The following is a 6,521-nucleotide window of genomic DNA, read 5'->3' as shown; positions in this document are numbered from 1 at the left end:
GCCTGATTGTTAGGAGGGATCAAATCCTCTTCCGGGAGTGGAGGTAGGCCGAGACCTTTCAAAAATGCCTCACTTTCCAATAACTCACGCAGAGTATGCTGTACGCCATCCTTGGATACGGTGAGGCAGAATAGAAAGCCCCAGTAGTATGGGATCTTGTGATGTTGTAGGTGGAGTGTGATTGGGCGCAGATTCCTACGTTTAGCAAGGGTAATGGGAGAAAGGTCGCTGAAGATCTGGAGTTTTGTCCCCTTGTATGTTTGTTGCGAGTAGCAATGATGAGCGCTTCCTTGCTTTCAAAATAATCAAATTTCTGGGTCATCCCTGTGTCTGGCCACAACCGGAGGCCTGGGGCCAAAGACCGATGGGCCCTATCAAGGCGCCAATCAATATCCACCACCGTAGGGGCCAAAGTATTAAAGAGACCCAGGAGATAGGGACGAAGGTCAGGGTCTCCCACCGTTTCCGGGATACCTCGAAAGCGTAAGTTTTGTCTTCTTTCTCTATTTTCCAAGTCCTCCTGCTGTAGCTGTAATTGGGAGACTGACAAACGTAAGTTATGGTCTTCTTCTTCAATAGCTTGTACATAGTTTATAATCTCATCGAATTTGTTCTCCAGAGTATTAGTACGTTCACCAATTTGGTCGATCTCTCCTCTCAGTTCTGCAGCTAATTTGTTTACCTCTGATGAGATATTATTTGTGATTTGTTGTAGTAAGAGCTGTAACTTGGCATCAAGCTTGGCATCTAGTATGTCTGGGGTAAGAATCTCGCGTGGAGCGGGAGAGTCAAGACCTGGACCTTGAGTAATAGTATATGGTATGTTCACAGCATTTTCCTCTCCCATGGATGTATCCATCACCGCAAAAGGGTCTGTGGGGGAGTTTGAGGTCATAAGTTGTGGCCTGGTGACATAGCGTTCCATATTTGAACCTTTGCGTGACCCAAATAGGGGCTTATAGTTTCGCCGCTGCTGGCCAACTTTGCCCATGTAATAGTCAGGAATTGTGGCAGACAATCTGGCTTACCTCTGGATCTATAGTTGTTTAATATGGCATAGCAGAGGTCTCGGGGAGCAGGCGGGCCTCTATGTTCACTTAGGGGACATAGCCCATATGAAGTGGGGTGACCACCATTCATTTGTTAATTACATAAGTTTTAAAAGTACCTGTTTGAGTAGCTGTGGGGTGAGATGGTGAACTTAGATCACCATTCAGTGAGTGCAGGAGTGGGTTGCGGGCAGAGCAAGAGAGACTGGGTGTATGCAGAGTCCCAAGATGGCCGCCGACCTCCGCACCTAGGCCGAAGCCGTGGTCTTTCCTAAGAGTGGCTGCCGGTCACAAGAGTTCCGCTCTGCTCAAGGCCAGTTATTTTCTGCGCAGCCCAACCGTTGTGATGGCTAATAGTTGCTGTCAAGAGTGTCAGCTATGTATGGGGGAGGCGGATAACCTGTTACTCACTGTGCCCGTGGAAGGATGTAGGAGGCAGATCAATAGGCCGCAGGACCCAGCACAGTGGCAGCCGAAGAGTATCCGAGTCTGGGAGACCCCGGGTGGCTGTAGGTAGTTCTCCCCCGCCGCAGAGTCTTCCGAAGCCCTCTGGGGATAGGTTGCCGGAGCCCCGGGATGTAGCGAACAGTTCTCCCTCAGGTCTTGGTGTACTGAGAAGGAGGGCCCGCAGGCCCCAAGATGGCGGCGGGCCTCGAGCCCGAGAATCAAGAAGCCGGGCCTGGAAGTACACGGCCGAGTAAAGTCCACTGAAAATAAATAGTTGTGGCGGCAGTGCACAAAGTCCCCAGAAGTATGCCGATGTCTTAAATGTAGAAGGGGGTAGAACAAGGCAGGATAGCAACGGGTTATCACTGTCTGTGCGGAGCTCAACACAGACACGTCTGCTCCGCTTCGTGTCTGGACACGCCCCCATTAATAAAGTTTTCTACTGCAAAAAAAGGAACTCATGTTGCTTATCTGACATAAAATGAATAAATAATTTGATAATGTCCATCTAGTATGGTGGGAGCAGAGCTGGGATGAGTAGGGGCAGAAAGCACAGCTCTCCTTTTCATGTTAAGGAGGAGGGGGGCTCTGTATACCACTTTGTCAAAATATCTGATCATTCATCATAATTTCATTACTGAGGGGGGAGGGAGCTCTCTGAAGACTTAACACCTGTACACACGATTGGATTTTCCAATGGGAAATGTGTGATGACAGGCTGTTGGCGTAAAATCCAAGCATGTGTATGCTCCTTCGGACAATTGTCGGATTTTCCACGGATAAATGTTGGATGGTAGGTTTTAAAATTTTCCGCGGACAAATGTCTGTTGTCGGATTTTCCAATCGCGTGTACACAAGTCCGTCGGACAAAAGTCCAAAGTACACACACGCATGCTCGGAAGCAGAAGCGGTCGGTCTTGTAAACTAGCGTTCATAATAGAGAATTAACATTTGTGATGGGGCAAATTATGAAATCTCCAAATGCAGCGCACAATTCTCTCCTTCTTTAATGGGATAATAATGAAGCTGCTTTGCTGGTGATACTGATGGAGTTATTGCAAACACATTTTCAAAGGCTTTTTTTCTAGTGATATCAAGAATAATGTTTTTTTTTTTTTTTTTTTCTTTATTTGGGCAAATTGCCACAACACCATTATCCTGTAGTTTTTAAGATCAAAGATACAACTATGTTGGTGTCCCTTGTTAATTTTTTATGTTGTAGTTTTTTAAATGTAACTGCCTACTCCCAAACTGTCATATGAAGTAAAACACACAGCCAAGTATTATTCTCCACAATTTTTTTATTGTGCATTAAAAAAAGAAAACAAATAAAAATTAGACATGCTATCTGCCAATAGAACTTAACCAAAAAGTGCATTCTATGCATCCGAAAATATACCAAATCAAATCATTATTATTCAACCAAAAAAATAATGTCAAAGCAATAACTCCAAGGTCAATAATAAATAACACGTTATCTCCTCCGATTTAGCAACATGTCTGACGACTGAAAAGCTCAAAATGAAAATTGTGAAATGAAGAGCGCGAATCAACACTCACCAAACTTCTACTAACACGAAATTAGCAGAGGGAGCCCAAAGGGTGGCGCTAAAGAGCTGAAAAACAACGTAGTACGTCACTACGTTCGTATTTTTTGACCGTCAATTTCTTGCCGTTTTGTATGCAAGACAAGTTTGGGCCAACGCCCTTCGGACAAAAGTCCACGGTTTTGTTGGCCAACAATCCGATCGTGTGTACGAGGCTTTACAAATTCTAGAAGGTGACCACTTCTCTAAAATATACCATAGAGTAGAGGAGGAGGTAATGTTGGTGGAGAGCTGGATCAGAAGTTTGCTAGATATTTAGATTTTTTGTAATTTTAGTTGAGAAGCTGCTGACTAAGTTCTGATGGGTCCCCTGGAATGACAGTGGTTAGTTTGGTATAATAAAGAGAGAGCATAATATATGGTTGACATTTAAAAAAAAATTATCATAAATGTTAAAATTATATCCAACACATTTCAGGGGTTTTGTCAAGTCAACTTCATTAGGGTTACACATTTACAACTATAATCAGAATTGTATATACAGTAATGTCAATGACATTTCCTAAAAAGTGCTGCGCAATCTCAAATTGTAACTACAGTAAAACCTTGGATTGCCAGCATAATTCATTCCAGAAGCATGCTTGTAATCCAAAGGGCTTGTATATCAATGCAAATTTCCCCATAAAAAATAATGAAAACTCAAATGATTCGTTCCACAACCATTTATTCATAGGTCCTTCAGTTTTAAGTCCACATAATAAGATTAAAGCATAATAAGATTAAAGCATCTTCTTCTCTTCTTCTTTTCTTCTCTTCTTCTCTTCTTCATTTTCTTCTCCGGGCCGCTCCGCACCCATGCTGGCATGCAGGGAGGCTTCCGCTGTGTGATGCGTCTCCTCGTCTGACGGTTCTTAAATAATTGGGGGCGGGGCCACCCGGTGACCCCGCCCCCTCTGACGCACGGGACATGACGGGACTTCCCTGTGGCATTCCCCGTGACGTCACAGGGAAGTCCCGTCAAGTCACCGTGCATCAGAGGGGGACGGGGTCACCTCTCAAGAAGAGAAGAAGAGAAGAAAAAAAGAAGAGAAGAAGATAAAGAAGAAGATGAAGAGAAGAGCGGGAAGATAGAAGGAAGATAGAAGAAAGAAGAAGCATTTAAATAAAGGAATTGTCAAAAACTGTCTCTTGTAATTTTTAACATTTTTGACGTTTTTTTAGTGAAATGGTAGGGGTAAGTACCCCCTTACCATTTCACACAGGGGGGAGGGCTGGGATCTGGGGGTCCCCTTGTTAAAGGGGGCTTCCAGATTCCGATAAGCCCCCCACCCGCAGACCCCCACAACCACCGGCCAGGGTTGTGGGATGAGGCCCTTGTCCTCATCAACATGGGGACAAGGTGTTTTGGGGGGATACCCCAAAGCACCCTCCCAATGTTGAGGGCATGTGGCCTGGTACGGTTCATGAGGGGGGCCACACTCTCGTCCCCCCCTCTTTTCCTGTGGCCTGCCAGGTTGCGTGCTCGGATAAGGGTCTGGTATGGATTTTTGGGGGGACCCCACGCCGTTTTTTGTTTTTTTTTGGTGCAGGGTTCCCCTTAAAATCCGTATCAGACCTGAAGGGTCTGGTATGGAATTTAGGGGGACCCCCACGTCATTTTTTTTTTTAATTTTGGTTCGGGGTTCCCCTGTGGGGAATTCCCATACCGTTTTTATCAATCAACTTCTATGTGTATTGTCGGACCGGCAATGCAATAGCCGCCAGTAGTTTTAAATGGGTTTTTTCCTTCGAAATGTCATTTTGCTGTCAGACTTTTCTAAACACAGGAAACATGCGCCCCTTTACAGGCATACTATAGACACCCCCCAGCTACGAAATTTAAAGGGATATTACACTTTTATTGTTTGACTTTAAGCATTATTAAAATCACTGCTCCTGAAAAAACGGTCCATGTCCCCTGGGGCAGGACCCAGGTCCCCAAACACTTTTTATGACAATAACTTGCATATAAGCCTTTAAAATTAGCACTTTTGATTATTCATGTTCATGTCCCATAGACTTTAACGGTGTTCGCGTGTTCGAACAAACTTTTTTCCTGTTCGCATGTTCTGGTGCGAACCGAACAGGGGGGTATTCGGCTCATCCCTACTACAGAGTATAAAAGAGAATAGAGGCTCCTCTAAGTGTAGCAATATGGTTACATTTAAATAAGGTCCAACATTTAGCAACTCACATGGTTGATGATTAAAAGAGGCACATCTAAGTAGACCATCCTCCTCACCGCCGGCTCTCACTGCTGTCAGTCTGCAATCGTGACCAGGAAGACTACCCTGCAGTAGAGCGATTGAACAGCTCATGGATTGCAGTGTGGAATGGACGGCGTCGATGGCAGTGAGGAGGATGGTCTATGTGGACAGCTTTACCCCGAATGCCAGCATACTTGGATGTTCCTGTTTTAATAATCAACGATGTGCGTTGCTAAATGTTGTACCTTCATTAAATGTAACCATATTGCTACACTTAGAGGTGCCTTTCTTCTCTTTTATACTCAGTTGTGACATGAAACTACTTGTATATTAAGTCATCTCTTGTATATCAAGTCAAAATTTATTAAAAAATTTAGCTTGTCTTGCAAAACGCTCTCAAACCAAGTTACTCTCAAACCAAGATTTTACTGTATGTGCAAACCTTACACTATATATATTGCTGTGCTCAACAAAATAAACATGCAAAAAACATGTAGCTCCACCCCCAATGCATTTCACCACACCCGTCATGGATTACTCACCGTGAAATGGGATGTCTATGCCTGTATATATTGCCACCACATGTTGACCAGGTAACCACAGCACCCCTGCCATCTTTAGTATGGGCCCTTGGCTCCTCCCGCCGTCTTGGAATTGGGAATGAAGGCCTAATAATCGCTACTTTTCTGCTTAATAACTCTGCTATTGTGCATAGTAATAGAATAAAAGTATCTCCCGCCTAGGCTGCTATAAAGATGGGATTGCCTCCCTTCAGACACTCTGCCTATAATTGAAACCTAGGGCTTAGCTTTACAGAGGGAAAGAGGAGTGAGGAGGATTATACTCTGACTTGCTTGCCTATTGCTGTGTACATACATATCACTTCTATCAGCATGCTTCGTATAATTCAATACAACCGATTGGCTACCTGTATTGCTTCCCCCTCTCCTGGTCAGACATCTGCAGTCAAGGGACCAAAAGAGGTCAAAACTACATCACATTCAGATACTTACACTTCTAGCATTTGAAAAATACATTGATCGATGTATTAATGATTACATAGATGCAATCATTTGTGTCCTTCATATCTGTCTGGAGTTCACACTTTAGGTTTTATGGTACCAGTACAAATGTCTGGTTTTGTTTGTTTCTTTGTTTTTGTGGTTTTTAATGATTTGGAAGCATGCATTTCTTGATGATTGGATTCTTTATTAAGTATTTAAATGTATGTA

The sequence above is a fragment of the Aquarana catesbeiana genome, linkage group LG11 (assembly GCF_042186555.1).
Source record: "Aquarana catesbeiana isolate 2022-GZ linkage group LG11, ASM4218655v1, whole genome shotgun sequence".
NCBI classification, from domain to species: Eukaryota; Metazoa; Chordata; class Amphibia; order Anura; family Ranidae; genus Aquarana; species Aquarana catesbeiana.
The sequence above is the reverse complement of the archived record's forward strand: the minus strand, read 5'-3'. Positions refer to the sequence as shown.